Genomic DNA, 11,691 nt, shown 5'->3' on the forward strand with positions numbered 1-11,691 from the left:
CTTTACGTCTAAGCAAGTGATATACTCCAAAAGGAATGGATAAAATGCACAATATACCAAAATCGACATTGACGCGAATGCAAATTCAACTGTTTGTGCATCTTATACAGGATGTACTCAGCATGCGGCATTAGGTAAGCTAAATGCTTATAACAGATCCATGAATTGACATTAGCCATTATTGGTCTTCTAATATGCAAGGATCTACATATTATTATGATGCAACAGGTTAACAAACCTATCAATTGCAACACCACAGATTCTAGGATGTAATATCAATCCCCCTGGTCACAAAACAGATGGACCAGATTTAATAAAGTACATGGGATGATGACCAGCTGCAACAGTTCAAGTAGATCACCATTAGTGGGTAGCCTGAACCCAACCAACAAGTTCCAAGGCTCGTATATTTGTTTTATTCATTCAGAGATGAACTAAGAGTCTCTAAGACTGTGATATCCAAAGGCAAACACGTTGTAATTCTGCAAGCTCTACCTCAAGACATGTTAGACCATACACATATAGGCCACATAGATATAGGAAAAAGCACATGAAATTGTTGCATGAGTCTATGTATTGGCCCAGTATTAACAAAGACATCAATCAACTAACTGAATTGTGCAAAACATGTTAATTCCAACAACCCTAATAATCTAGAAGATTTCTCCTTATGATCCAACAGATTAATAAACTCATCAACTGCAACATCAAAGATTCCAGACTGAAAAACTGGTCCCATATACATTAGTCACACAAGACTAATAATTTACATTTTCAAGGACACGATTACATTATGGTGACCACTTCACCATTTTATATGAAAAACCAAAGATACCACTAGTGCAACTGTTGATGGTACATTGATCATCATCTTCAGCATGTTCAAAATACCTCAGCATGTTCAAAATACCTCAACAAATTGTGTCTATCAGTTCACTAGTGCATCCTTCCAAATCATGTGCCAAAAATGGGGGGTTCAACATTTTACCTATTCTCCTCACTACACTCAGTTGAATAGTCTCACAGAAGGCATTGATCACAATGTAAAATCCATGATTAATCTCTAGACAATCACTTACCCTCACTGGCAGCTCTCATGTTTGGAAAACAGATCCGAACCATTCTTTCCTTTCACATTCTCGCCACCCAACCACGGGTGAAATGCTTTAAAAGCCTGATCACAAACATGCAGTCACCCCAACCCGAACCCGGATAAAGCAATGGAGTTCAATATTTTTATACAAAAAACAAAAATTCCTGGATAAGTACTACTTTTTTTGTGTCCAGACTAAGTCATATTACGTTGTATTGAGCAATAGTCAAGTTCTGAAAAGAAATAGAAAATGTATCAAACTGTAGTTCATCAACCACCTGCCACATTTCTAACAATCCTCAGACCTTGTGTTTTGGTCAAAATTGCAATATTGTCTGATAGGGCCCAGTTTTAACTTATTCTTTTTCAAATTTTCCACACACACTTTCTATTGCAAATTACATGTGTGTTTCTTTTTCAGGCACTATCCCCCACATTGTATCTGGAATTCATGCAATAATCAATATATTAGCAATTTTATTGTATTTGTGCTCTTGGATAGAGTTTAAGCTGGTGACATGGTACAGCAGCTGTTTTGGAGGCCAAACAAGCTATGATGTTCCATCCATTCTTTCCTCATGTATGGGCTGTAGAAATGGTAGTCTTGTACCACTAAACATTGCTTGCTTAATTATTTAACATGGATTCTTAAAAAAAAGAAATAACATTCAACAGCTGGTTAAGACCGATGAACAAAAGACTGAAAAAGATTCCATGCAGCTTTCATTTCAAAGTTCCAAGCAACTGGTTATTTTCATTGAGGTTTTAAGAAACAAAGAACCCTAATTCTCTTCAGGGCAAAACAGTCACATTGCAACTAGTAAGCTGATTTTGGCACATAGACACCAGACGTTGAAAGAAAAAGGTTGTACAGCAATTCATCAACCTAGCAACGTTTACCAATGGGAGCAGATTGACAGGATCAAAAAACGCGACCTTCCATTCATCCTTTTTTAAACATTAACACATAGTATACATATGCCCTTATACTAAAATAAGTACTGAATACAATCAATGTTTGTGGCAATAGTTTATGTTAAATTAATGCAAAAACAATTGTTTTGCAGATGATAAGTGGGCAAATGAATTTTAGAAATTACAGCACTTCATGCACTTGCCTGTACTATGATCTTGTCAATCATGATAACAATTTCATAGCTGAATCAGAAGGTTGAGGGTTTAAGTCCCACTCCACTGACCTGAGTAGTAAAATTTAGGTTGACACTCCAGTGCAGTACTGGAGTTTGTACTGTCAGAGGTGGGGTCAGATCAGATGTTAAACCAAAGCCCCACCTACCTTCTCAGGTGAATATTAATGATCCCTTCGCATGATTCAAACAACAGTATTTATCCCTCATCCAGCAACATGAAAAACTGATGATATGGTTTTAAAATGCTGCTTGTGGATCTTTCTGGGTGTAAGTTCACTGCCAAATTTCGCAGGGTGTTAGAGGCAGGGTCGAGGAGAGCAGGAATCTTTCTAAGAAGCCAGGATGAGAAGGAGGAATATTTTCTTGGAACCAATGCCCCTAGCACTCGGCAGATCGACATCACCCAATCCAACCCTGAGAACGTACACGACGGTTGAAGTTAGGGGCTTGAAACCTGTGGACTGTCTGTGTTGGCAAAGACAATGTAGATGTGATCTCAGATCTGATGTAAGGTTCTCCCCTGGTCTGGACTAAACTGTACTCCATTGAGTCTTAAGGAGGTGGCTCTCGAAATCGTGGATGCATTGGTAATCATTTTTCAATGTTCTATTGATTCTGGACTAGTTCCTGTGGATTGGAGGGTGGCTAATGTTGTCCCACATTTCAAGAAAGGAGGGAGAAAGAAAACAGGGAATTATAGTTGTGTAAGCCTGATGTCAGTGGTGGGACAGATGCTGGAGTCAATTATAAAAGATGAAATTACGACTCATGTGGATAGCAATAACAGGATAGGTCAGAGTCAGCATGGATTTATGAAAGGGAAATTGTGCTTGACGAACCTGGAATTTTTTGAGGATGTTACTATGAAGATGGACAAGGGACAGCCAGTGGATGTAGTGTATCTGAACTTTCAGAAAGCCTTTGATAAGGACCCACATAGGAGCTTAGTGAGCAAAATTAGGGCACATGGTATTGGGGCAAGGTACTGACTTGGACTGAAAATTGGCTGGCTGACAGGAAGCAAAGAGTAGTGAAAAACGGGTCCCATTCAGAATGGCAGGTGGTGACCAGTGGGTTCGGTGTTGGGACTGTAGCTGTTTACAATATACATCAATGATATAGATGAAGGTATTAAAAGTAATATTAGCAAATTTGCTGATGACACAAAGCTGGGTGGCAGGGTGAAATGTGAGGAGGATGTTATGAGAATACAGGGTGATTTGGACAGGCCAGGTGAGTGGACGGATGCATGGCAGATGCAGTTTAATGTGGATACATGTGTGGTTATCCACTTTGGTGGCAAGAACAGGAGGGCAGATTACTATCTAAATGGAGTCAAGTTAGGTAAAGAGGAAGTTCAATGAGATCTAGGTGTTCTTGTACATCAGTCAATGAAAGCAAGCATGCAGGTTCAGCAGGCAGTTAAGAAAGCTACTAACATGCTACCCTTCATAACAAGAGTAATTGAGTATAGGAGCAAAGGGGTCCTTCTGCAGCTGTACAGAGCCCTGGTGAGACCATACCGAGAGTATTGTGTGCAGTTTTGGTCTCCAAATTTGAGGAAGGACATTCTGGCTATTGAGGGAGTGCAGCGTAGGTTCACGAGGTCAATTCTCAGAGTGGTGGGACTATCTTATGTTGAAAGATTGGAGTGACTGGGCTTGTATATATTTGAGTTTAGAAGGATGAGAGGGGATCTGATTGAGACGTATAAGATTATTAATGGATTGACACTCTGGAGTCAGGAAGCATGTTTCAGCTGATGGGTGAGTCCAAAACCAGAGGACACAGTTTAAAAATAAGGGGTAGGCCATTTAGAACAGAGTTGAGGAAAAATGTCTTCACCCAGTGAGTAGTGGATATATGGAATGTTCTGCCCCAGAAGGCAGTGGACACCAAGTCTCTGGATACTCTCAAGAAAGAGATGGATAGAGCTGTTAGAGATAGTGAAATCAAGGATTACGGGGATAAGGCAGGAACAGGATACTGATTGTGGATGATCAGCCATGATCATAATGAATGGTGGTGCTGGCTCGAGGGACCGAATGGCCGACTCCTGCACCTATTGTCTATTGAGTCCAATCCTATCTTCTTATATCCTTATATTGTCTTCATACTCAATTTACCCAGTTTTCTTTGAAAAGATGACATAGTCTTCCTATATGATGAAGCATTCTGCACATCAACAACCCCTCCTGAAGAGAATATTCCCTCATCTCTCCCTTTATTCTTTTCACAATAGTTGTCACTCGACGTTTGCTTTGTTGCCACCTGTCCATCGGTGGAAAAAGTATTTTATTACTTACATCGCAAAGGAACATTCCACAATTTCAAAAACAACCAACTTCCACTTAGCCTTCACTTCTCTCAGAAAAAGTGGAGCAGATATTTTTCATCTGTTCTTCCCACTTCATTCCCTTGCCATAACTCTAACATTATTCTTGGAAAGGGGTACTGAACTACATTCCAGACTCCAGTACTGGTCCAGATAATGTCTTGAACAAAACCAACATCAGTTTTAGATCTAATCATGACTCCTAGGCTGGCATTTATTGTCATCCTTATTGCCCCAGAGATGCTGATAGTGAGTTGCCTTCTAGAGCCATTAGAGTCATAGAGATGTACAGCACGGAAACAGACCCTTCAGTCCAGTCCGCCCATGCCGTCCAGACATCCCAACCCAATCTAGTCCCACCTGCTAGCACCCGGCCCATATCCCTCCAAACCCTTCCTATTCATATACCCATAAATTGCCTTTTAAATGTTGCAATTATACTAGCTTCCACCACTTCCTCTGCAAGCTCATTCTATACACATACCACCCTCTGCATGAAAATGTTGCCCCTTAGGTCTGTTTTATATCTTTCCCCTCTCACCCTAAACCTATGCCCTCTAGTTCTGGACTCACACACCCCAGGGAAAAGATTTTATCTATATATCCTATCCATGCCCTTCATAATTTTGTAAACCTCTATATGGTCACACCTCAGCCTCTGATGCTCCAGGGAAAACAGTCCCAGCCTGTTCAGCCTCTCCCTATAGCTCAAATTCTCCAACCATGGCAACATCCTTGTAAATTTTTTCTGAACACTTTCAAGTTTCACAACATCTTTCCAATAGGAAGGAGTCCAGAATTGCGCACAATATTCCAACAGTGCTCGAACCAATGTCCTGTACAGCCGCAACATAACCTCCCCACTCCTGTACTCAATACTCTTAACCAATAAAGGAAAGCATACCAAACATCTTCTTCACTATCCTATTTACCTGCGACTCCACTTTCAAGGAGCTATGAACCTGCACTCCAAGGTCTCTTTGTTCAGTAACACCCCCTAGGACCTTACCATTAAGTGTATATGTCCTGCTAAGATTTGCTTCCCTAAAATTCAGCACCTCACATTTATCCGAATTAAACTCCATCTGCCACTCCTCAGCCCATTGGCCCATCTGACCAAGATCCCATTATAATCTGAGGTAACATTCTTCACTGTCCACTACACCTCCAATTTTGGTGTCATCTACAAACTTACTAACTATACCTCTTATGTTCACATCCAAATCATTTATATAAATGACGGAAAGCAGTGGACCCAGCACCGATCCTTGTGGCAGTCCACTGGTCACAGGCCTCCAGTCTGAAAAACAACCCTCCACCACCACCCTCTGTCTTCTACCTTTGAGCCAGTTTTGTATCCAAATGACTAGTTCTCCCTGTATTCCGTGAGATCTAACCTTGCTCACCAGTCTCCCATGGGGAACCTTGTAGAACACCTTACTGAAGTCCATATAGATCACATCTAACACTCTGTCCTCATCAATCCTCTTTGTTACTTCTTCAAAAACTCAATCAAGGTTGTGAGATATGATTTCCCATGCACAAAGCCATGTTGACTGTCCTTAATCAGTCCTTGCCTTTCCAAATACATGTACATCCTGTCCCTCAGGATTCCCTCCAACAACATGCCTACCACCGATGTCGATCTCACTGGTTTATAGTTCCCTGGCTTGTCCTCACCACCTTTCTTAAACAGTGGCACCACGTTAGCCAACCTTCAGTCTTCCGGCACCTCACCTGTGACTATCAATGATATAGCTATCTCAGCAAGAGGCCCAGCAATCACTTCCCTAGCTTCCAACAGAGTTCTAGGGTACACCTGATCAGGTCCTGGGGATTTATTCACTTTTATGTGTTTCAAGACATTCAGCACTTCCTCATGTGTAACATGTACATTTTTCAAGATGTTACCATGTATTTCACTACATTCTATATCTTCCATGCCCTTTCCACAGTAAATACTGATGCAAAATACTCATTTAGTATCTCCCCATTTTCTGCTGCTCCACACAAAGGCCACCTTGCTGATCTTTGAGGGGTGCTATTCTCTCCCTAGTTACCCTTTTGTCCTTAATTGGTCCTTGGAGTGTATGAATATCCACATTGCTGTTAAGGAGAGGGTTCCAGGATCTTGACTCAGTAACAATGAACAATGTTCAGATATTACCAAGTTGGGATTGCAGTGGCTTGGTGGAGAATATGCAGGCGATGGTGCTTCTATACACCTGCCACCCTTGCCATTTAGGTGATAGATGTCATGGTTTGGAGGATGCTAATGAAGGTCCCTTGATGCAATGCTTTGCAGATGGGACACACTGAAATGATTCCTAGTTTTTGTTCTGCTCCTGTAGCCATGGTTTCTGTCAATAGTAACCCCCAGGATGCTAATAGTGAGAGAATCAGTGTTAAGTGATGAAACAAAAACAGAAATTACTAGTGAAACTCATCAGGTCTAATAGCATCTGTGGGAAAAAATGCAGACTTCACATTTGAGATGGTCATTGCCCAGAACCTATGAAGCATAAATGTTACTTGCCACTTCAGCCCAGGCTTGACAATTGTCCTGAATTGCTACATGTGAACGTTGACTGTTTCCATATCTGTGGAGTTATGAATAGTACTAAACATTGTTCACTGAGTCTGACCTTATGATGGAGGTTCAGTCATTGATGAAACAGCTGAAAATAGTTGGGTCTTAGACATTGTCCTGAGGAACTACTGACCTCCAATAACTGCAGCCATCTTCCTCTGTACAAGGAATGACTCCTTCCCCTGAAATCCATTGCTTCTAGTTTGGGAGGCTTCATGATATCACATTTGGTAAAATGTCAATGGCGGTGATCCTTACTTTCCCTTGAGTTCACCTCTTTCCACCATGGTTGGACCAAAGCTATATTTTTATTCATTCATGGGATTTGGGCATCATTGACTAGGCTAGTGCTCATTGACCATCCCTAATTGCCGAGATGGCAGTTAAGAGCTGACCACATTGAAGGTCTAGAGTCACATGTAGGCCAGACTAGGCAAAAATGGCACATTTCCTTCCCTAGAGGATATTAGTGAAACAGATCAGGTTTTACAACAGCTGATGGTGGTCTGATGGTCACCATTAGGCTAGCTTTTAATTCCAGGCATTGAATTCAAATTTCACCGACCATGGTAGAGTTCAAACCCATGTTCCCAAAACATTAGCTTGGCGTTCGGCATTGCTGGTCCAGTGACATTATAACAGTACATCCCCTTAATGTGCGGAATTGTGTGGCCCTGCCAGGACCCAAACTACACATCAGTGAGGAAATTATTGTTGAATAAGTATTGCTTGAAGTTCTGTTCACGATCCCTTCCATCACTTTACTGATGCTTAGGTGTAGACAGATTGAGGAGTAATTGGCCAATTTGGATTTATCCTGCTTTTTAGTGAACAACACACCTAATTTTCTGCCTTGCTGGGTAGATGTCAATGTCGTCGGTGTACTGAAACAGCTCATTCTAGAGTACTTGTCTTTAGCACTATCACCAGAATGCTGTCAAGGCCCATAATCTTTGGAGTGTCCGAACCTTCAGTGTTTCTTGTAATTGCCATTTCCAGTGTCTTGGTTGGTATCAATTGACCCATTCAATTTCATTACTCTCCTCATACTATGTAACAGTTAGATATAGCTGAATATATATAGTTAGATAGACTCACAGAGTCATAAAGTTGTACAGAACGGAAAATAGACCCTTCGGTCCAATTCGTCCATGCCAACTAAATATCCTAACCTAATCTAGTCCCATTTGCCAGCACTTGGCCCATATCCCTCTAAACCCTTCCTATTCATATACCCATCCAGATGCCTTTTAAATGCTGCAATTGTACCAGCCTCCACCACTTCCTCTGGCAGCTCATTCCATACACGCATCACCCTCTGCGTGAATAAAGTTGACCCTTAGGTCCCTTTTATATCTTTCCCCTCTCACCCTAAACCTATGCCTTCTAGTTCTGGACTCCCCACCCCAGAGAAAAGACTTTGCCTATTTGCAGTGTGTCTCACCAAACCAGTTGAGGATGACAGATGTTCTTTCCCTAAAGGACATTAGTGAGCCATGGATGTTTATAACAATGGTTTCATGATGCCTATTAATCCAGAATTTTAATTAACCAGATGTATTTATGAACTCAAATGTCACCATCTGCCGTGATAAGACGTGAACCCATGTTCCCAGAGCTTTAGCCTCGGTTCTGGATTATCGGTACAGTGATTAGCGTCATAGAGTCATAGAGATGTACAGCATGGAAACAGACCCGTTGGTCCAACCCGTCCATGCCGACCAGATATCCCAACCCAACCTAGTCCCACCTGCCAGCACCCGGCCCATATCGCTCCAAACCCTTCCTATTCATATACCCATCCAAATGCCTCTTAAATGTTGCAATTGTACCAGCCTCCAATACATCCTCTGGCAGCTCATTCCATACACGTACCACCCTCTGCGTGAAAAAGTTGCCCCTCTCACCCTAAACCTATGCCTTCTAGTTCTGGACTCCCCGACACCAGGGAAAAGACTTTGTCTATTTATCCTATCCATGCCCTTCATAATTTTGTAAACCTCTATAAGGTCACACCTCAGCCTGCGACGTTCCAGGGAAAAAAGCCCCAGCCTGTTCAGCCTCTCCCTGTAGCTCAGATCCTCCAACCATAGCAACATCCTTGTAAATCTTTTCTGAACACTTTCAAGTTTCACAACATCTTTCCGATAGGAAGGAGACCAGAATTGCATGCAATATTCCAACAGTGACCTAACCAATGTCCAGTACAGCCGCAACATGACCTCCCAACTCCTGTACTCGATACTCTGACCAATAAAGGAAAGCATACCAAACGCCTTCTTCACTATCCTATCTACCTGCGACTCCACTTTCAAGGAGCTATGAACCTCCACTCCAAGGTCTCTTTGTTCAGCAACACTCCCTAGGACCTTACCATTAAGTGTATAAGTCCTGCTAAGATTTGCTTTCCCAAAATGCAGCACCTCGCATTTATCTGAATTAATGCCCATTGGCCCATCTGATCAAGATCCCATTGTAATCTGAGGTAACCTTCTTCGCTGTCCACTACACTGCCAATTTTGTGGTCACCTGCAAACTTACTAACTATACCTCTTATGCTCACATCCAAGACATTCATATAAATGACGAAAAGTAGTGGACCCAGCACCGATCCTTGTGGAACGCCACTGGTCACAGGCCTCCAGTCTGAAAAACAACCTTCCACCACACCCTCTGTCTTCTACCTTTGAGCCAGTTCTGTATCCAAATGGCTAGTTCTCCCTGTATTCCATGATATCTAACCTTGCTAATCAGTCTCCCATGGGGAACCTTGTCGCACACCTTACTGAAGTCCATATAGATCACATCTACTGCTCTGCCCTCATCAATCCTCTTTGTTGCTTCTTCAAAAAACTCAGTTTGAAGCTTCTGCATGAAATATGCAAAATCCAGAATCTATTTGCTTTCATTGCATATACATCCAATTGATACATTTCTCTAACTGTACATTTAATTAATAATCTTATAGCTACATGTTTCATTCTTTACTTCCAAAATACTTCACATTTTCTGTAACAAACTGGAAATACCATGTGCTAATATTCCTCTGTATACTTCCTCACACTTCACAATGCTACCTCACTTGATTATCATTAAGGTTGGAAATAATTCCCCTTGTGTTGGTCTAAAATCATTTAGAGTGGAAAGTCAATGAGGTCTCAACATTGGTCCCTAGGATCCAGCATCCTGCCATCTGAAGCACACCAATTACCTATTATCTTTCCCACTAACGGGGTTACGTTCTGTTAAACTTGTGCATAATTTTTGCAACAAGTCTTTCATGTGGCACCTTATGAGAAACCTTTTGAAAATCAATGCACACATATACCCCATTCTCTTTATCTATGCATGCCACAACTTGACTCAAAAACTTAGTTCAGGTCACCACACATCTCTGTGTTTCACAAACATATCCTAAGCAATAACCCGTCCCCTCAATGCACACCCAGAGTAAAAGTCTACGTACAAAATAACCCCAAAGCAACGCTCTTCAATTTTGCGCTACGCTGATCGCAAAATATCACGGAAAACGAAAATTCTTAAGCAGCATGCAGGCACAGAAAGAGTAAATGTGCTACATGGCAACTAAACCTATCCATTAACAAAATCGCGTTGCCCGAACTGTAGCACTTTTTAAAAAAACACTACTTTAAAAAGTGTCAATCCAAATTCGGGGTTTTGTTTATGTAACAGGTAAGAGATTGACTCCGTCTAGCAGATGAACAAATGTGAAAACGTTGGCAGAAATGTATTTGTACAGGCATACTACTGAAAGGCAAAAAAATACTGTACTTGAAGCAAAAGTGATGTCAGAAAATACAGAATCTGAAATATATTGTGTTAGCAAAAGTATATTAATTAAAAGTTGAATGGCATTTACTCGTTCTAATCAATGGTATAGCCCAGGATTACTGGAAACAGAGAAAGCAATGGGTATTTTACTGTCTAGGTTTTGTTACTACCGTAATTTAAACTAATCCTAAAACAATTTAAGGCAAGGACAGCATCTGTTTCGAGCGTCACATACTCACTGCTGAAAGATTTCCGTACTCCCGAGTCTGGGATGATAGCTCTGATCACTGGGAAGTTGCTTGTTGCTCTCTGTCACTGCGTCGCTGTAATGACTTCGACAGTTTGTGTCCCAATCGCAACTTTCTGGCCAGTTTATTCGTGCTCACTCTGCATCGCTGTCACAGTGCTCTCCCTTCGTCACTTCTGTACATCTGATTTCTAGATGTGTTTCTGCCCACTTGTGCCTGCTCTCTCAGTGGTCAGGTTAACCTCTGAGCACTCAATAACTTCCCTCTCTTGTGCATGCACATAGCCTCTCTATCAGTCCCACCCCTTTCTCCGTCTATTACATCCATCCACACTCCGGGGTCTGACATTCAGACCCGCACGCGTTCTGACAACTGTAGTGCGCGCTCCCCTAAGCCCCAGGTTAACGCCCGCGCCACTGTCCAAGTCTTGGTGCGCGTCTCCCTCGCCCCTCAGGCTCGGAGGCGCGCCCTGCAGATCTGCA

The 11,691-nt window shown here is 41.9% G+C and overlaps 1 protein-coding gene across 1 annotated transcript in view; it reads right to left on the reverse strand.

The window, feature by feature from the left end:
• Positions 1 to 11,439, reverse strand: part of LOC148150140 (collagen alpha-1(XXI) chain-like) — a 58,880-nt gene extending 47,441 nt beyond the window's left edge. The window contains exon 1 of the mRNA XM_087986254.1: positions 11,201 to 11,439. The gene's annotated coding sequence lies outside the window, so the exon portion shown is untranslated. The remainder of the gene's footprint in view (positions 1 to 11,200) is intronic.
• Positions 11,440 to 11,691: the final 252 nt, after the last annotated feature.

Source organism: Chiloscyllium plagiosum, unplaced genomic scaffold (genome assembly GCF_037043375.1).
Source record: "Chiloscyllium plagiosum isolate Xiang-an unplaced genomic scaffold, Cpla_swu_hap1 HiC_scaffold_4, whole genome shotgun sequence".
In the NCBI taxonomy this organism is placed as follows: domain Eukaryota; kingdom Metazoa; phylum Chordata; class Chondrichthyes; order Orectolobiformes; family Hemiscylliidae; genus Chiloscyllium; species Chiloscyllium plagiosum.